Source organism: Ambystoma mexicanum, unplaced genomic scaffold (genome assembly GCF_040938575.1).
Source record: "Ambystoma mexicanum isolate Mex_15411 unplaced genomic scaffold, UKY_AmexF1_1 Mex_scaf10, whole genome shotgun sequence".
NCBI classification, from domain to species: Eukaryota; Metazoa; Chordata; class Amphibia; order Caudata; family Ambystomatidae; genus Ambystoma; species Ambystoma mexicanum.
The window spans coordinates 1,495,230-1,510,000 of record NW_027182325.1 but is presented as its reverse complement, the minus strand read 5'-3'; the positions used below and the strand labels follow the sequence as shown (position 1 = coordinate 1,510,000).

At 47.0% G+C, this 14,771-nt stretch overlaps 37 non-coding genes and 12 pseudogenes across 37 annotated transcripts; all 49 read right to left on the bottom strand.

Annotated features, from left to right (window-relative positions):
• The window catches only part of LOC138546256 (5S ribosomal RNA), a 109-nt pseudogene extending 46 nt beyond the window's left edge, over window positions 1-63 (bottom strand).
• A 106-nt stretch (window positions 64-169) lies between these two features.
• Window positions 170-288, bottom strand: LOC138548955 (5S ribosomal RNA). The gene has a single exon (XR_011292745.1). It is a non-coding gene; the product is annotated as a 5S ribosomal RNA (ribosomal RNA).
• A 463-nt stretch (window positions 289-751) lies between these two features.
• LOC138546827 (5S ribosomal RNA) lies at window positions 752-860 on the bottom strand (annotated as a pseudogene).
• Window positions 861-966: 106 nt separating this feature from the next.
• On the bottom strand, window positions 967-1,085 carry LOC138547784 (5S ribosomal RNA). Its single transcript, XR_011291613.1, has one exon. It is a non-coding gene; the product is annotated as a 5S ribosomal RNA (ribosomal RNA).
• Window positions 1,086-1,191: 106 nt separating this feature from the next.
• Window positions 1,192-1,310, bottom strand: LOC138537023 (5S ribosomal RNA). The gene has a single exon (XR_011285175.1). It is a non-coding gene; the product is annotated as a 5S ribosomal RNA (ribosomal RNA).
• A 106-nt stretch (window positions 1,311-1,416) lies between these two features.
• LOC138550093 (5S ribosomal RNA) lies at window positions 1,417-1,535 on the bottom strand. The gene has a single exon (XR_011293856.1). It is a non-coding gene; the product is annotated as a 5S ribosomal RNA (ribosomal RNA).
• Window positions 1,536-1,641: 106 nt separating this feature from the next.
• On the bottom strand, window positions 1,642-1,760 carry LOC138539757 (5S ribosomal RNA). Its single transcript, XR_011287822.1, has one exon. It is a non-coding gene; the product is annotated as a 5S ribosomal RNA (ribosomal RNA).
• A 106-nt stretch (window positions 1,761-1,866) lies between these two features.
• LOC138538532 (5S ribosomal RNA) lies at window positions 1,867-1,985 on the bottom strand. Its single transcript, XR_011286628.1, has one exon. It is a non-coding gene; the product is annotated as a 5S ribosomal RNA (ribosomal RNA).
• Window positions 1,986-2,449: 464 nt separating this feature from the next.
• Window positions 2,450-2,558, bottom strand: LOC138543437 (5S ribosomal RNA; annotated as a pseudogene).
• Window positions 2,559-2,663: 105 nt separating this feature from the next.
• LOC138548604 (5S ribosomal RNA) lies at window positions 2,664-2,782 on the bottom strand. Its single transcript, XR_011292399.1, has one exon. It is a non-coding gene; the product is annotated as a 5S ribosomal RNA (ribosomal RNA).
• A 106-nt stretch (window positions 2,783-2,888) lies between these two features.
• Window positions 2,889-3,007, bottom strand: LOC138548954 (5S ribosomal RNA). Its single transcript, XR_011292744.1, has one exon. It is a non-coding gene; the product is annotated as a 5S ribosomal RNA (ribosomal RNA).
• A 463-nt stretch (window positions 3,008-3,470) lies between these two features.
• On the bottom strand, window positions 3,471-3,579 carry LOC138546255 (5S ribosomal RNA; annotated as a pseudogene).
• A 106-nt stretch (window positions 3,580-3,685) lies between these two features.
• Window positions 3,686-3,804, bottom strand: LOC138548953 (5S ribosomal RNA). The gene has a single exon (XR_011292743.1). It is a non-coding gene; the product is annotated as a 5S ribosomal RNA (ribosomal RNA).
• A 463-nt stretch (window positions 3,805-4,267) lies between these two features.
• LOC138546825 (5S ribosomal RNA) lies at window positions 4,268-4,376 on the bottom strand (annotated as a pseudogene).
• Window positions 4,377-4,482: 106 nt separating this feature from the next.
• LOC138547783 (5S ribosomal RNA) lies at window positions 4,483-4,601 on the bottom strand. The gene has a single exon (XR_011291612.1). It is a non-coding gene; the product is annotated as a 5S ribosomal RNA (ribosomal RNA).
• Window positions 4,602-4,707: 106 nt separating this feature from the next.
• Window positions 4,708-4,826, bottom strand: LOC138537021 (5S ribosomal RNA). Its single transcript, XR_011285173.1, has one exon. It is a non-coding gene; the product is annotated as a 5S ribosomal RNA (ribosomal RNA).
• Window positions 4,827-4,932: 106 nt separating this feature from the next.
• Window positions 4,933-5,051, bottom strand: LOC138550092 (5S ribosomal RNA). Its single transcript, XR_011293855.1, has one exon. It is a non-coding gene; the product is annotated as a 5S ribosomal RNA (ribosomal RNA).
• Window positions 5,052-5,157: 106 nt separating this feature from the next.
• Window positions 5,158-5,276, bottom strand: LOC138539756 (5S ribosomal RNA). The gene has a single exon (XR_011287821.1). It is a non-coding gene; the product is annotated as a 5S ribosomal RNA (ribosomal RNA).
• Window positions 5,277-5,382: 106 nt separating this feature from the next.
• Window positions 5,383-5,501, bottom strand: LOC138538530 (5S ribosomal RNA). Its single transcript, XR_011286627.1, has one exon. It is a non-coding gene; the product is annotated as a 5S ribosomal RNA (ribosomal RNA).
• Window positions 5,502-5,607: 106 nt separating this feature from the next.
• Window positions 5,608-5,726, bottom strand: LOC138537020 (5S ribosomal RNA). Its single transcript, XR_011285172.1, has one exon. It is a non-coding gene; the product is annotated as a 5S ribosomal RNA (ribosomal RNA).
• A 106-nt stretch (window positions 5,727-5,832) lies between these two features.
• Window positions 5,833-5,951, bottom strand: LOC138550090 (5S ribosomal RNA). The gene has a single exon (XR_011293853.1). It is a non-coding gene; the product is annotated as a 5S ribosomal RNA (ribosomal RNA).
• A 106-nt stretch (window positions 5,952-6,057) lies between these two features.
• Window positions 6,058-6,176, bottom strand: LOC138539755 (5S ribosomal RNA). The gene has a single exon (XR_011287820.1). It is a non-coding gene; the product is annotated as a 5S ribosomal RNA (ribosomal RNA).
• A 106-nt stretch (window positions 6,177-6,282) lies between these two features.
• On the bottom strand, window positions 6,283-6,401 carry LOC138538529 (5S ribosomal RNA). The gene has a single exon (XR_011286626.1). It is a non-coding gene; the product is annotated as a 5S ribosomal RNA (ribosomal RNA).
• A 465-nt stretch (window positions 6,402-6,866) lies between these two features.
• On the bottom strand, window positions 6,867-6,975 carry LOC138543436 (5S ribosomal RNA; annotated as a pseudogene).
• A 105-nt stretch (window positions 6,976-7,080) lies between these two features.
• Window positions 7,081-7,199, bottom strand: LOC138551171 (5S ribosomal RNA). The gene has a single exon (XR_011294903.1). It is a non-coding gene; the product is annotated as a 5S ribosomal RNA (ribosomal RNA).
• A 106-nt stretch (window positions 7,200-7,305) lies between these two features.
• On the bottom strand, window positions 7,306-7,424 carry LOC138540810 (5S ribosomal RNA). The gene has a single exon (XR_011288841.1). It is a non-coding gene; the product is annotated as a 5S ribosomal RNA (ribosomal RNA).
• Window positions 7,425-7,530: 106 nt separating this feature from the next.
• LOC138537255 (5S ribosomal RNA) lies at window positions 7,531-7,649 on the bottom strand. Its single transcript, XR_011285397.1, has one exon. It is a non-coding gene; the product is annotated as a 5S ribosomal RNA (ribosomal RNA).
• A 463-nt stretch (window positions 7,650-8,112) lies between these two features.
• LOC138546254 (5S ribosomal RNA) lies at window positions 8,113-8,221 on the bottom strand (annotated as a pseudogene).
• A 106-nt stretch (window positions 8,222-8,327) lies between these two features.
• Window positions 8,328-8,446, bottom strand: LOC138547781 (5S ribosomal RNA). Its single transcript, XR_011291611.1, has one exon. It is a non-coding gene; the product is annotated as a 5S ribosomal RNA (ribosomal RNA).
• Window positions 8,447-8,552: 106 nt separating this feature from the next.
• On the bottom strand, window positions 8,553-8,671 carry LOC138550089 (5S ribosomal RNA). Its single transcript, XR_011293852.1, has one exon. It is a non-coding gene; the product is annotated as a 5S ribosomal RNA (ribosomal RNA).
• A 106-nt stretch (window positions 8,672-8,777) lies between these two features.
• On the bottom strand, window positions 8,778-8,896 carry LOC138541907 (5S ribosomal RNA). The gene has a single exon (XR_011289900.1). It is a non-coding gene; the product is annotated as a 5S ribosomal RNA (ribosomal RNA).
• Window positions 8,897-9,002: 106 nt separating this feature from the next.
• Window positions 9,003-9,121, bottom strand: LOC138538527 (5S ribosomal RNA). Its single transcript, XR_011286624.1, has one exon. It is a non-coding gene; the product is annotated as a 5S ribosomal RNA (ribosomal RNA).
• Window positions 9,122-9,585: 464 nt separating this feature from the next.
• LOC138546253 (5S ribosomal RNA) lies at window positions 9,586-9,694 on the bottom strand (annotated as a pseudogene).
• A 106-nt stretch (window positions 9,695-9,800) lies between these two features.
• Window positions 9,801-9,919, bottom strand: LOC138537791 (5S ribosomal RNA). Its single transcript, XR_011285915.1, has one exon. It is a non-coding gene; the product is annotated as a 5S ribosomal RNA (ribosomal RNA).
• Window positions 9,920-10,382: 463 nt separating this feature from the next.
• LOC138546252 (5S ribosomal RNA) lies at window positions 10,383-10,491 on the bottom strand (annotated as a pseudogene).
• Window positions 10,492-10,597: 106 nt separating this feature from the next.
• On the bottom strand, window positions 10,598-10,716 carry LOC138547780 (5S ribosomal RNA). Its single transcript, XR_011291610.1, has one exon. It is a non-coding gene; the product is annotated as a 5S ribosomal RNA (ribosomal RNA).
• A 106-nt stretch (window positions 10,717-10,822) lies between these two features.
• LOC138550088 (5S ribosomal RNA) lies at window positions 10,823-10,941 on the bottom strand. The gene has a single exon (XR_011293851.1). It is a non-coding gene; the product is annotated as a 5S ribosomal RNA (ribosomal RNA).
• A 106-nt stretch (window positions 10,942-11,047) lies between these two features.
• Window positions 11,048-11,166, bottom strand: LOC138541905 (5S ribosomal RNA). The gene has a single exon (XR_011289898.1). It is a non-coding gene; the product is annotated as a 5S ribosomal RNA (ribosomal RNA).
• A 106-nt stretch (window positions 11,167-11,272) lies between these two features.
• Window positions 11,273-11,391, bottom strand: LOC138538526 (5S ribosomal RNA). Its single transcript, XR_011286623.1, has one exon. It is a non-coding gene; the product is annotated as a 5S ribosomal RNA (ribosomal RNA).
• Window positions 11,392-11,855: 464 nt separating this feature from the next.
• Window positions 11,856-11,964, bottom strand: LOC138546635 (5S ribosomal RNA; annotated as a pseudogene).
• Window positions 11,965-12,070: 106 nt separating this feature from the next.
• Window positions 12,071-12,189, bottom strand: LOC138537790 (5S ribosomal RNA). The gene has a single exon (XR_011285914.1). It is a non-coding gene; the product is annotated as a 5S ribosomal RNA (ribosomal RNA).
• A 453-nt stretch (window positions 12,190-12,642) lies between these two features.
• Window positions 12,643-12,751, bottom strand: LOC138546913 (5S ribosomal RNA; annotated as a pseudogene).
• A 106-nt stretch (window positions 12,752-12,857) lies between these two features.
• On the bottom strand, window positions 12,858-12,976 carry LOC138547778 (5S ribosomal RNA). The gene has a single exon (XR_011291608.1). It is a non-coding gene; the product is annotated as a 5S ribosomal RNA (ribosomal RNA).
• A 106-nt stretch (window positions 12,977-13,082) lies between these two features.
• LOC138537019 (5S ribosomal RNA) lies at window positions 13,083-13,201 on the bottom strand. Its single transcript, XR_011285171.1, has one exon. It is a non-coding gene; the product is annotated as a 5S ribosomal RNA (ribosomal RNA).
• Window positions 13,202-13,307: 106 nt separating this feature from the next.
• On the bottom strand, window positions 13,308-13,426 carry LOC138550087 (5S ribosomal RNA). The gene has a single exon (XR_011293850.1). It is a non-coding gene; the product is annotated as a 5S ribosomal RNA (ribosomal RNA).
• Window positions 13,427-13,532: 106 nt separating this feature from the next.
• LOC138539754 (5S ribosomal RNA) lies at window positions 13,533-13,651 on the bottom strand. Its single transcript, XR_011287819.1, has one exon. It is a non-coding gene; the product is annotated as a 5S ribosomal RNA (ribosomal RNA).
• A 106-nt stretch (window positions 13,652-13,757) lies between these two features.
• On the bottom strand, window positions 13,758-13,876 carry LOC138538525 (5S ribosomal RNA). Its single transcript, XR_011286621.1, has one exon. It is a non-coding gene; the product is annotated as a 5S ribosomal RNA (ribosomal RNA).
• Window positions 13,877-14,339: 463 nt separating this feature from the next.
• On the bottom strand, window positions 14,340-14,448 carry LOC138543435 (5S ribosomal RNA; annotated as a pseudogene).
• A 105-nt stretch (window positions 14,449-14,553) lies between these two features.
• On the bottom strand, window positions 14,554-14,672 carry LOC138548592 (5S ribosomal RNA). The gene has a single exon (XR_011292387.1). It is a non-coding gene; the product is annotated as a 5S ribosomal RNA (ribosomal RNA).
• Between the last annotated feature and the right edge of the window lie 99 nt (window positions 14,673-14,771).

Sequence of the window (14,771 nt, the reverse complement as noted above, 5' to 3'; positions counted from 1 at the left end):
AACTAGGCCTGACCCTGCTTAGCTTCCGAGATCGGGCACATTCAGTGTGGTGTGGCCGTAGGCTCTGGGCCTAGTGAGTTTTGTACTTTTAAGCATCTAGTCGGCTAGACCTTGCAGTTTTAAAAGGCAATTGAGAAAGGGCTCACTTCCTGAACTTGGAGCACAAAAAAGCCTACAGCACCTGGTATTCCCAGGCGGTCTCCCATCCAGGTACTAACTAGGCCTGACACTGCTTAACTTCCGAGATCAGACGAGATCGGGTGCATTCAGTGTGGTGTGGCCGTAGGCTCTAGGAATGCTAAGAATATTACTCTTATGCATTTGCATTTAGTAAGCTAAGCCATGCAGCCACTTGCAACATGATACCACGCTCATCGCTCGATCAGGCTCGATCAGGCGAGATATATAAGACTGGTGGGCCCATTCAGGACTCCTATGTCTGGTAGGATAACTTTAATTCATCCATCCTGTGTCTGTTGCAGGGAGGTGGAGAGAACAATCAACACAATAATGGTTTTCTTTCATGCCTCTTGAAGGACTCAATATTCTCTGTACTGCATTACATGTGAAAGTCGATTTATTACCCATGAACACACTGCCTGTATGCTAATTCTATGTAAAAAGGTAGCTCCAGCCCTCATGATGTTGTCCAACATTTCCGCTATAAAACGGGATACAATTATTTTGGAAACATACCAAATTTGAAAAATAATTGAGAAGTTGCGCAATTACTAATCATGGAGCACAAAAAAGCCTACAGCACCTGGTATTCCCAGGCAGTCTCCCATCCAGGTACTAACTAGGCCTGACCCTGCTTAGCTTCCGAGATCGGGCACCTTCAGTGTGGTGTGGCCGTAGGCTCTGGGCCTAGTGAGTTTTGTACTTTTAAGCATCTAGTCGGCTAGACCTTGCAGTTTTGAAAGGCAATTGTGAAATGGCTCACTTCCTGAACTTGGAGCACAAAAAAGCCTACAGCACCTGGTATTCCCAGGTGGTCTCCCATCCAGGTACTAACTAGGCCCGACACTGCTTAGCTTCCGAGATCAGACGAGATCGGGCGCAATCAGTGTGGTGTGGCCGTAGGCTCTGGGCCTAGTGAGTTTTGTACTTTTAAGCATCTAGTCAGCTAGACCTTGCAGTTTTGAAAGGCAATTGAGAAATGGCTCACTTCCTGAACTTGGAGCACAAAAAAGCCTACAGCACCTGGTATTCCCAGGCGGTCTCCCATCCAGGTACTAACGAGGCCCGACACTGCTTAGCTTCCGAGATCAGACGAGATCGGGCGCAATCAGTGTGGTGTGGCCGTAGGCTCTGGGCCTAGTGAGTTTTGTACTTTTAAGCATCTAGTCAGCTAGACCTTGCAATTTTGAAAGGCAATTGAGAAATGGCTCACTTCCTGAACTTGGAGCACAAAAAAGCCTACAGCACCTGGTATTCCCAGGCGGTCTCCCATCCAGGTACTAACGAGGCCCGACACTGCTTAGCTTCCGAGATCAGACGAGATCGGGCGCATTCAGTGTGGTGTGGCCGTAGGCTCTGGTTCTTGTGAGTTTTGTACTTTTAAGCATCTAGTCGGCTAGACCTTGCAGTTTTGAAAGGCAATTGAGAAATGGCTCACTTCCTGAACTTGGAGTACAAAAAAGCCTACAGCACCTGGTATTCCCAGGCGGTCTTCCATCCAGGTACTAACTAGGCCCGACACTGCTTAGCTTCTGAGATCAGACGAGATCAGGCACATTCAGTGTGGTGTGGCCGTAGGCTCTGGGCCTAGTGAGTTTTGTACTTTTAAGCATCTAGTCGGCTAGACCTTGCAGTTTTAAAAGGCAATTGAGAAAGGGCTCACTTCCTGAACTTGGAGCACAAAAAAGCCTACAGCACCTGGTATTCCCAGGCGGTCTCCCATCCAGGTACTAACTAGGCCTGACACTGCTTAACTTCCGAGATCAGTCGAGATCGGGTGCATTCAGTGTGGTGTGGCCGTAGGCTCTAGGAATGCTAAGAATATTACTCTTATGCATTTGCATTTAGTAAGCTAAGCCATGCAGCCACTTGCAACATGATACCACGCTCATCGCTCGATCAGGCTCGATCAGGCGAGATATATAAGACTGGTGGGCCCATTCAGGACTCCTATGTCTGGTAGGATAACTTTAATTCATCCATCCTGTGTCTGTTGCAGGGAGGTGGAGAGAACAATCAACACAATAATGGTTTTCTTTCATGCCTCTTGAAGGACTCAATATTCTCTGTACTGCATTACATGTGAAAGTTGATTTATTACCCATGAACACACTACCTGTATGCTAATTCTATGTAAAAAGGTAGCTCCAGCCCTCATGATGTTGTCCAACATTTCCGCTATAAAACGGGATACAATTATTTTGGAAACATACCAAATTTGAAAAATAATTGAGAAGTTGCGCAATTACTAATCATGGAGCACAAAAAAAGCCTACAGCACCTGGTATTCCCAGGCAGTCTCCCATCCAGGTACTAACTAGGCCCGACCCTGCTTAGCTTCCGAGATCGGGCGCATTCAGTGTGGTGTGGCCGTAGGCTCTGGGCCTAGTGAGTTTGTACTTTTAAGCATCTAGTCGGCTAGACCTTGCAGTTTTGAAAGGCAATTGTGAAATGGCTCACTTCCTGAACTTGGAGCACAAAAAAGCCTACAGCACCTGGTATTCCCAGGTGGTCTCCCATCCAGGTACTAACTAGGCCCGACACTGCTTAGCTTCCGAGATCAGACGAGATCGGGCGCATTCAGTGTGGTGTGGCCGTAGGCTCTGGGCCTAGTGAGTGTTGTACTTTTAAGCATCTAGTCGGCTAGACCTTGCAGTTTTAAAAGGCAATTGAGAAAGGGCTCACTTCCTGAACTTGGAGCACAAAAAAGCCTACAGCACCTGGTATTCCCAGGCGGTCTCCCATCCAGGTACTAACTAGGCCTGACACTGCTTAACTTCCGAGATCAGACGAGATCGGGTGCATTCAGTGTGGTGTGGCCGTAGGCTCTAGGAATGCTAAGAATATTACTCTTATGCATTTGCATTTAGTAAGCTAAGCCATGCAGCCACTTGCAACATGATACCACGCTCATCGCTCGATCAGGCTCGATCAGGCGAGATATATAAGACTGGTGGGCCCATTCAGGACTCCTATGTCTGGTAGGATAACTTTAATTCATCCATCCTGTGTCTGTTGCAGGGAGGTGGAGAGAACAATCAACACAATAATGGTTTTCTTTCATGCCTCTTGAAGGACTCAATATTCTCTGTACTGCATTACATGTGAAAGTCGATTTATTACCCATGAACACACTACCTGTATGCTAATTCTATGTAAAAAGGTAGCTCCAGCCCTCATGATGTTGTCCAACATTTCCGCTATAAAACGGGATACAATTATTTTGGAAACATACCAAATTTGAAAAATAATTGAGAAGTTGCGCAATTACTAATCATGGAGCACAAAAAAGCCTACAGCACCTGGTATTCCCAGGCAGTCTCCCATCCAGGTACTAACTAGGCCTGACCCTGCTTAGCTTCCGAGATCGGGCACATTCAGTGTGGTGTGGCCGTAGGCTCTGGGCCTAGTGAGTTTTGTACTTTTAAGCATCTAGTCGGCTAGACCTTGCAGTTTTAAAAGGCAATTGAGAAAGGGCTCACTTCCTGAACTTGGAGCACAAAAAAGCCTACAGCACCTGGTATTCCCAGGCGGTCTCCCATCCAGGTACTAACTAGGCCTGACACTGCTTAACTTCCGAGATCAGACGAGATCGGGTGCATTCAGTGTGGTGTGGCCGTAGGCTCTAGGAATGCTAAGAATATTACTCTTATGCATTTGCATTTAGTAAGCTAAGCCATGCAGCCACTTGCAACATGATACCACGCTCATCGCTCGATCAGGCTCGATCAGGCGAGATATATAAGACTGGTGGGCCCATTCAGGACTCCTATGTCTGGTAGGATAACTTTAATTCATCCATCCTGTGTCTGTTGCAGGGAGGTGGAGAGAACAATCAACACAATAATGGTTTTCTTTCATGCCTCTTGAAGGACTCAATATTCTCTGTACTGCATTACATGTGAAAGTCGATTTATTACCCATGAACACACTGCCTGTATGCTAATTCTATGTAAAAAGGTAGCTCCAGCCCTCATGATGTTGTCCAACATTTCCGCTATAAAACGGGATACAATTATTTTGGAAACATACCAAATTTGAAAAATAATTGAGAAGTTGCGCAATTACTAATCATGGAGCACAAAAAAGCCTACAGCACCTGGTATTCCCAGGCAGTCTCCCATCCAGGTACTAACTAGGCCTGACCCTGCTTAGCTTCCGAGATCGGGCACCTTCAGTGTGGTGTGGCCGTAGGCTCTGGGCCTAGTGAGTTTTGTACTTTTAAGCATCTAGTCGGCTAGACCTTGCAGTTTTGAAAGGCAATTGTGAAATGGCTCACTTCCTGAACTTGGAGCACAAAAAAGCCTACAGCACCTGGTATTCCCAGGTGGTCTCCCATCCAGGTACTAACTAGGCCCGACACTGCTTAGCTTCCGAGATCAGACGAGATCGGGCGCAATCAGTGTGGTGTGGCCGTAGGCTCTGGGCCTAGTGAGTTTTGTACTTTTAAGCATCTAGTCAGCTAGACCTTGCAGTTTTGAAAGGCAATTGAGAAATGGCTCACTTCCTGAACTTGGAGCACAAAAAAGCCTACAGCACCTGGTATTCCCAGGCGGTCTCCCATCCAGGTACTAACGAGGCCCGACACTGCTTAGCTTCCGAGATCAGACGAGATCGGGCGCAATCAGTGTGGTGTGGCCGTAGGCTCTGGGCCTAGTGAGTTTTGTACTTTTAAGCATCTAGTCAGCTAGACCTTGCAATTTTGAAAGGCAATTGAGAAATGGCTCACTTCCTGAACTTGGAGCACAAAAAAGCCTACAGCACCTGGTATTCCCAGGCGGTCTCCCATCCAGGTACTAACGAGGCCCGACACTGCTTAGCTTCCGAGATCAGACGAGATCGGGCGCATTCAGTGTGGTGTGGCCGTAGGCTCTGGTTCTTGTGAGTTTTGTACTTTTAAGCATCTAGTCGGCTAGACCTTGCAGTTTTGAAAGGCAATTGAGAAATGGCTCACTTCCTGAACTTGGAGTACAAAAAAGCCTACAGCACCTGGTATTCCCAGGCGGTCTTCCATCCAGGTACTAACTAGGCCCGACACTGCTTAGCTTCTGAGATCAGACGAGATCAGGCACATTCAGTGTGGTGTGGCCGTAGGCTCTGGGCCTAGTGAGTTTTGTACTTTTAAGCATCTAGTCGGCTAGACCTTGCAGTTTTAAAAGGCAATTGAGAAAGGGCTCACTTCCTGAACTTGGAGCACAAAAAAGCCTACAGCACCTGGTATTCCCAGGCGGTCTCCCATCCAGGTACTAACTAGGCCTGACACTGCTTAACTTCCGAGATCAGTCGAGATCGGGTGCATTCAGTGTGGTGTGGCCGTAGGCTCTGGGCCTAGTGAGTTTTGTACTTTTAAGCATCTAGTCAGCTAGACCTTGCAGTTTTGAAAGGCAATTGAGAAATGGCTCACTTCCTGAACTTGGAGCACAAAAAAGCCTACAGCACCTGGTATTCCCAGGCGGTCTCCCATCCAGGTACTAACGAGGCCCGACACTGCTTAGCTTCCGAGATCAGACGAGATCGGGCGCAATCAGTGTGGTGTGGCCGTAGGCTCTGGGCCTAGTGAGTTTTGTACTTTTAAGCATCTAGTCAGCTAGACCTTGCAATTTTGAAAGGCAATTGAGAAATGGCTCACTTCCTGAACTAGGAGCACAAAAAAGCCTACAGCACCTGGTATTCCCAGGCGGTCTCCCATCCAGGTACTAACGAGGCCCGACACTGCTTAGCTTCCGAGATCAGACGAGATCGGGCGCATTCAGTGTGGTGTGGCCGTAGGCTCTGGTTCTTGTGAGTTTTGTACTTTTAAGCATCTAGTCGGCTAGACCTTGCAGTTTTGAAAGGCAATTGAGAAATGGCTCACTTCCTGAACTTGGAGTACAAAAAAGCCTACAGCACCTGGTATTCCCAGGCGGTCTTCCATCCAGGTACTAACTAGGCCCGACACTGCTTAGCTTCTGAGATCAGACGAGATCAGGCACATTCAGTGTGGTGTGGCCGTAGGCTCTGGGCCTAGTGAGTTTTGTACTTTTAAGCATCTAGTCGGCTAGACCTTGCAGTTTTAAAAGGCAATTGAGAAAGGGCTCACTTCCTGAACTTGGAGCACAAAAAAGCCTACAGCACCTGGTATTCCCAGGCGGTCTCCCATCCAGGTACTAACTAGGCCTGACACTGCTTAACTTCCGAGATCAGTCGAGATCGGGTGCATTCAGTGTGGTGTGGCCGTAGGCTCTAGGAATGCTAAGAATATTACTCTTATGCATTTGCATTTAGTAAGCTAAGCCATGCAGCCACTTGCAACATGATACCACGCTCATCGCTCGATCAGCGCTCGATCAGGCGAGATATATAAGACTGGTGGGCCCATTCAGGACTCCTATGTCTGGTAGGATAACTTTAATTCATCCATCCTGTGTCTGTTGCAGGGAGGTGGAGAGAACAATCAACACAATAATGGTTTTCTTTCATGCCTCTTGAAGGACTCAATATTCTCTGTACTGCATTACATGTGAAAGTTGATTTATTACCCATGAACACACTACCTGTATGCTAATTCTATGTAAAAAGGTAGCTCCAGCCCTCATGATGTTGTCCAACATTTCCGCTATAAAACGGGATACAATTATTTTGGAAACATACCAAATTTGAAAAATAATTGAGAAGTTGCGCAATTACTAATCATGGAGCACAAAAAAAGCCTACAGCACCTGGTATTCCCAGGCAGTCTCCCATCCAGGTACTAACTAGGCCCGACCCTGCTTAGCTTCCGAGATCGGGCGCATTCAGTGTGGTGTGGCCGTAGGCTCTGGGCCTAGTGAGTTTGTACTTTTAAGCATCTAGTCGGCTAGACCTTGCAGTTTTGAAAGGCAATTGTGAAATGGCTCACTTCCTGAACTTGGAGCACAAAAAAGCCTACAGCACCTGGTATTCCCAGGTGGTCTCCCATCCAGGTACTAACTAGGCCCGACACTGCTTAGCTTCCGAGATCAGACAAGATCGGGCGCATTCAGTGTGGTGTGGCCGTAGGCTCTGGGCCTAGTGAGTTTTGTACTTTTAAGCATCTAGTCGGCTAGACCTTGCAGTTTTGAAAGGCAATTGAGAAATGGCTCACTTCCTGAACTTGGAGTACAAAAAAGCCTACAGCACCTGGTATTCCCAGGCGGTCTCCCATCCAGGTACTAACTAGGCCCGACACTGCTTAGCTTCTGAGATCAGACGAGATCAGGCGCATTCAGTGTGGTGTGGCCGTAGGCTCTGGGCCTAGTGAGTGTTGTACTTTTAAGCATCTAGTCGGCTAGACCTTGCAGTTTTAAAAGGCAATTGAGAAATGGCTCACTTCCTGAACTTGGAGCACAAAAAAGCCTACAGCACCTGGTATTCCCAGGCGGTCTCCCATCCAGGTACTAACGAGGCCCGACACTGCTTAACTTCCGAGATCAGACGAGATCGGGTGCATTCAGTGTGGTGTGGCCGTAGGCTCTAGGAATGCTAAGAATATTACTCTTATGCATTTGCATTTAGTAAGCTAAGCCATGCAGCCACTTGCAACATGATACCACGCTCATCGCTCGATCAGGCTCGATCAGGCGAGATATATAAGACTGGTGGGCCCATTCAGGACTCCTATGTCTGGTAGGATAACTTTAATTCATCCATCCTGTGTCTGTTGCAGGGAGGTGGAGAGAACAATCAACACAATAATGGTTTTCTTTCATGCCTCTTGAAGGACTCAATATTCTCTGTACTGCATTACATGTGAAAGTCGATTTATTACCCATGAACACACTACCTGTATGCTAATTCTATGTAAAAAGGTAGCTCCAGCCCTCATGATGTTGTCCAACATTTCCGCTATAAAACGGGATACAATTATTTTGGAAACATACCAAATTTGAAAAATAATTGAGAAGTTGCGCAATTACTAATCATGGAGCACAAAAAAGCCTACAGCACCTGGTATTCCCAGGCAGTCTCCCATCCAGGTACTAACTAGGCCTGACCCTGCTTAGCTTCCGAGATCGGGCACATTCAGTGTGGTGTGGCCGTAGGCTCTGGGCCTAGTGAGTTTTGTACTTTTAAGCATCTAGTCGGCTAGACCTTGCAGTTTTGAAAGGCAATTGTGAAATGGCTCACTTCCTGAACTTGGAGCACAAAAAAGCCTACAGCACCTGGTATTCCCAGGTGGTCTCCCATCCAGGTACTAACTAGGCCCGACACTGCTTAGCTTCCGAGATCAGACGAGATCGGGCGCAATCAGTGTGGTGTGGCCGTAGGCTCTGGGCCTAGTGAGTTTTGTACTTTTAAGCATCTAGTCAGCTAGACCTTGCAGTTTTGAAAGGCAATTGAGAAATGGCTCACTTCCTGAACTTGGAGCACAAAAAAGCCTACAGCACCTGGTATTCCCAGGCGGTCTCCCATCCAGGTACTAACGAGGCCCGACACTGCTTAGCTTCCGAGATCAGACGAGATCGGGCGCATTCAGTGTGGTGTGGCCGTAGGCTCTGGTTCTTGTGAGTTTTGTACTTTTAAGCATCTAGTCGGCTAGACCTTGCAGTTTTGAAAGGCAATTGAGAAATGGCTCACTTCCTGAACTTGGAGTACAAAAAAGCCTACAGCACCTGGTATTCCCAGGCGGTCTTCCATCCACGTACTAACTAGGCCCGACACTGCTTAGCTTCTGAGATCAGACGAGATCAGGCACATTCAGTGTGGTGTGGCCGTAGGCTCTGGGCCTAGTGAGTTTTGTACTTTTAAGCATCTAGTCGGCTAGACCTTGCAGTTTTAAAAGGCAATTGAGAAAGGGCTCACTTCCTGAACTTGGAGCACAAAAAAGCCTACAGCACCTGGTATTCCCAGGCGGTCTCCCATCCAGGTACTAACTAGGCCTGACACTGCTTAACTTCCGAGATCAGTCGAGATCGGGTGCATTCAGTGTGGTGTGGCCGTAGGCTCTAGGAATGCTAAGAATATTACTCTTATGCATTTGCATTTAGTAAGCTAAGCCATGCAGCCACTTGCAACATGATACCACGCTCATCGCTCGATCAGCGCTCGATCAGGCGAGATATATAAGACTGGTGGGCCCATTCAGGACTCCTATGTCTGGTAGGATAACTTTAATTCATCCATCCTGTGTCTGTTGCAGGGAGGTGGAGAGAACAATCAACACAATAATGGTTTTCTTTCATGCCTCTTGAAGGACTCAATATTCTCTGTACTGCATTACATATGAAAGTCGATTTATTACCCATGAACACACTACCTGTATGCTAATTCTATGTAAAAAGGTAGCTCCAGCCCTCATGATGTTGTCCAACATTTCCGCTATAAAACGGGATACAATTATTTTGGAAACATACCAAATTTGAAAAATAATTGAGAAGTTGCGCAATTACTAATCATGGAGCACAAAAAAGCCTACAGCACCTGGTATTCCCAGGCAGTCTCCCATCCAGGTACTAACTAGGCCTGACCCTGCTTAGCTTCCGAGATCGGGCACATTCAGTGTGGTGTGGCCGTAGGCTCTGGGCCTAGTGAGTTTTGTACTTTTAAGCATCTAGTCGGCTAGACCTTGCAGTTTTAAAAGGCAATTGAGAAAGGGCTCACTTCCTGAACTTGGAGCACAAAAAAGCCTACAGCACCTGGTATTCCCAGGCGGTCTCCCATCCAGGTACTAACTAGGCCTGACACTGCTTAACTTCCAAGATCAGACGAGATCGGGTGCATTCAGTGTGGTGTGGCCGTAGGCTCTAGGAATGCTAAGAATATTACTCTTATGCATTTGCATTTAGTAAGCTAAGCCATGCAGCCACTTGCAACATGATACCACGCTCATCGCTCGATCAGGCTCGATCAGGCGAGATATATAAGACTGGTGGGCCCATTCAGGACTCCTATGTCTGGTAGGATAACTTTAATTCATCCATCCTGTGTCTGTTGCAGGGAGGTGGAGAGAACAATCAACACAATAATGGTTTTCTTTCATGCCTCTTGAAGGACTCAATATTCTCTGTACTGCATTACATGTGAAAGTCGATTTATTACCCATGAACACACTACCTGTATGCTAATTCTATGTAAAAAGGTAGCTCCAGCCCTCATGATGTTGTCCAACATTTCCGCTATAAAACGGGATACAATTATTTTGGAAACATACCAAATTTGAAAAATAATTGAGAAGTTGCGCAATTACTAATCATGGAGCACAAAAAAGCCTACAGCACCTGGTATTCCCAGGCAGTCTCCCATCCAGGTACTAACTAGGCCTGACCCTGCTTAGCTTCCGAGATCGGGCACATTCAGTGTGGTGTGGCCGTAGGCTCTGGGCCTAGTGAGTTTTGTACTTTTAAGCATCTAGTCGGCTAGACCTTGCAGTTTTGAAAGGCAATTGTGAAATGGCTCACTTCCTGAACTTGGAGCACAAAAAAGCCTACAGCACCTGGTATTCCCAGGTGGTCTCCCATCCAGGTACTAACTAGGCCCGACACTGCTTAGCTTCCGAGATCAGACGAGATCGGGCGCAATCAGTGTGGTGTGGCCGTAGGCTCTGGGCCTAGTGAGTTTTGTACTTTTAAGCATCTAGTCAGCTAGACCTTGCAGTTTTGAAAGGCAATTGAGAAATGGCTCACTTCCTGAACTTGGAGCACAAAAAAGCCTACAGCACCTGGTATTCCCAGGCGGTCTCCCATCCAGGTACTAACGAGGCCCGACACTGCTTAGCTTCCGAGATCAGACGAGATCGGGCGCATTCAGTGTGGTGTGGCCGTAGGCTCTGGTTCTTGTGAGTTTTGTACTTTTAAGCATCTAGTCGGCTAGACCTTGCAGTTTTGAAAGGCAATTGAGAAATGGCTCACTTCCTGAACTTGGAGTACAAAAAAGCCTACAGCACCTGGTATTCCCAGGCGGTCTTCCATCCACGTACTAACTAGGCCCGACACTGCTTAGCTTCTGAGATCAGACGAGATCAGGCACATTCAGTGTGGTGTGGCCGTAGGCTCTGGGCCTAGTGAGTTTTGTACTTTTAAGCATCTAGTCGGCTAGACCTTGCAGTTTTAAAAGGCAATTGAGAAAGGGCTCACTTCCTGAACTTGGAGCACAAAAAAGCCTACAGCACCTGGTATTCCCAGGCGGTCTCCCATCCAGGTACTAACTAGGCCTGACACTGCTTAACTTCCGAGATCAGTCGAGATCGGGTGCATTCAGTGTGGTGTGGCCGTAGGCTCTAGGAATGCTAAGAATATTACTCTTATGCATTTGCATTTAGTAAGCTAAGCCATGCAGCCACTTGCAACATGATACCACGCTCATCGCTCGATCAGCGCTCGATCAGGCGAGATATATAAGACTGGTGGGCCCATTCAGGACTCCTATGTCTGGTAGGATAACTTTAATTCATCCATCCTGTGTCTGTTGCAGGGAGGTGGAGAGAACAATCAACACAATAATGGTTTTCTTTCATGCCTCTTGAAGGACTCAATATTCTCTGTACTGCATTACATATGAAAGTCGATTTATTACCCATGAACACACTACCTGTATGCTAATTCTATGTAAAAAGGTAGCTCCAGCCCTCATGATGTTGTCCAACATTTCCGCTATAAAACGGGATACAATTATTTTGGAAACATACCAAATTTGAAAAATAATTGAGAAGTTGCGCAATTACTAATCATGGAGCACAAAAAAGCCTACAGCACCTGGTATTCCCAGGCAGTCTCCCATCCAGGTACTAACTAGGCCTGACCCTGCTTAGCTTCCGAGATCGGGCACATTCAGTGTGGTGTGGCTGTAGGCTCTGGGCCTAGTGAGTTTTGTACTTTTAAGCATCTAGTCGGCTAGACCTTGCAGTTTTAAAAGGCAATTGAGAAAGGGCTCACTTCCTGAACTTGGAGCACAAAAAAGCCTACAGCACCTGGTATTCCCAGGCGGTCTCCCATCCAGGTACTAACTAGGCCTGACACTGCTTAACTTCCAAGATCAGACGAGATCGGGTGCATTCAGTGTGGTGTGGCCGTAGGCTCTAGGAATGCTAAGAATATTACTCTTATGCATTTGCATTTAGTAAGCTAAGCCATGCAGCCACTTGCAACATGATACCACGCTCATCGCTCGATCAGGCGAGATATATAAGACTGGTGGGCCCATTCAGGACTCCTATGTCTGGTAGGATAACTTTAATTCATCCATCCTGTGTCTGTTGCAGGGAGGTGGAGAGAACAATCAACACAATAATGGTTTTCTTTCATGCCTCTTGAAGGACTCAATATTCTCTGTACTGCATTACATGTGAAAGTCGATTTATTACCCATGAACACACTGCCTGTATGCTAATTCTATGTAAAAAGGTAGCTCCAGCCCTCATGATGTTGTCCAACATTTCCGCTATAAAACGGGATACAATTATTTTGGAAACATACCAAATTTGAAAAATAATTGAGAAGTTGCGCAATTACTAATCATGGAGCACAAAAAAACCTACAGCACCTGGTATTCCCAGGCAGTCTCCCATCCAGGTACTAACTAGGCCTGACCCTGCTTAGCTTCCGAGATCGGGCACATTCAGTGTGGTGTGGCCGTAGGCTCTGGGCCTAGTGAGTTTTGTACTTTTAAGCATCTAGTCGGCTAGACCTTGCAGTTTTGAAAGGCAATTGTGAAATGGCTCACTTCCTGAACTTGGAGCACAAAAAAGCCTACAGCACCTGGTATTCCCAGGTGGTCTCCCATCCAGGTACTAACTAGGCCCGACACTGCTTAGCTTCCGAGATCAGACGAGATCGGGCGCAATCAGTGTGGTGTGGCCGTAGGCTCTGGGCCTAGTGAGTTTTGTACTTTTAAGCATCTAGTCAGCTAGACCTTGCAGTTTTGAAAGGCAATTGAGAAATGGCTCACTTCCTGAACTTGGAGCACAAAAAAGCCTACAGCACCTGGTATTCCCAGGCGGTCTCCCATCCAGGTACTAACGAGGCCCGACACTGCTTAGCTTCCGAGATCAGACGAGATCGGGCGCAATCAGTGTGGTGTGGCCGTAGGCTCTGGGCCTAGTGAGTTTTGTACTTTTAAGCATCTAGTCAGCTAGACCTTGCAATTTTGAAAGGCAATTGAGAAATGGCTCACTTCCTGAACTTGGAGCACAAAAAAGCCTACAGCACCTGGTATTCCCAGGCGGTCTCCCATCCAGGTACTAACGAGGCCCGACACTGCTTAGCTTCCGAGATCAGACGAGATCGGGCGCATTCAGTGTGGTGTGGCCGTAGGCTCTGGTTCTTGTGAGTTTTGTACTTTTAAGCATCTAGTCGGCTAGACCTTGCAGTTTTGAAAGGCAATTGAGAAATGGCTCACTTCCTGAACTTGGAGTACAAAAAAGCCTACAGCACCTGGTATTCCCAGGCGGTCTTCCATCCAGGTACTAACTAGGCCCGACACTGCTTAGCTTCTGAGATCAGACGAGATCAGGCACATTCAGTGTGGTGTGGCCGTAGGCTCTGGGCCTAGTGAGTTTTGTACTTTTAAGCATCTAGTCGGCTAGACCTTGCAGTTTTAAAAGGCAATTGAGAAAGGGCTCACTTCCTGAACTTGGAGCACAAAAAAGCCTACAGCACCTGGTATTCCCAGGCGGTCTCCCATCCAGGTACTAACTAGGCCTGACACTGCTTAACTTCCGAGATCAGTCGAGATCGGGTGCATTCAGTGTGGTGTGGCCGTAGGCTCTAGGAATGCAAGAATATTACTCTTATGCATTTGCATTTAGTAAGCTAAGCCATGCAGCCACTTGCAACATGATACCACGCTCATCGCTCGATCAGGCTCGATCAGGCGAGATATATAAGACTGGTGGGCCCATTCAGGACTCCTATGTCTGGTAGGATAACTTTAATTCATCCATCCTGTGTCTGTTGCAGGGAGGTGGAGAGAACAATCAACACAATAATGGTTTTCTTTCATGCCTCTTGAAGGACTCAATATTCTCTGTACTGCATTACATGTGAAAGTTGATTTATTACCCATGAACACACTACCTGTATGCTAATTCTATGTTAAAAGGTAGCTCCAGCCCTCATGATGTTGTCCAACATTTCCGCTATAAAACGGGATACAATTATTTTGGAAACATACCAAATTTGAAAAATAATTGAGAAGTTGCGCAATTACTAATCATGGAGCACAAAAAAAGCCTACAGCACCTGGTATTCCCAGGCAGTCTCCCATCCAGGTACTAACTAGGCCCGACCCTGCTTAGCTTCCGAGATCGGGCGCATTCAGTGTGGTGTGGCCGTAGGCTCTGGGCCTAGTGAGTTTGTACTTTTAAGCATCTAGTCGGCTAGACCTTGCAGTTTTGAAAGGCAATTGTGAAATGGCTCACTTCCTGAACTTGGAGCACAAAAAAGCCTACAGCACCTGGTATTCCCAGGTGGTCTCCCATCCAGGTACTAACTAGGCCCGACACTGCTTAGCTTCCGAGATCAGACGAGATCGGGCGCATTCAGTGTGGTGTGGCCGTAGGCTCTGGGCCTAGTGAGTTTTGTACTTTTAAGCATCTAGTCGGCTAGACCTTGCAGTTTTGAAAGGCAATTGAGAAATGGCTCACTTCCTGAACTTGGAGT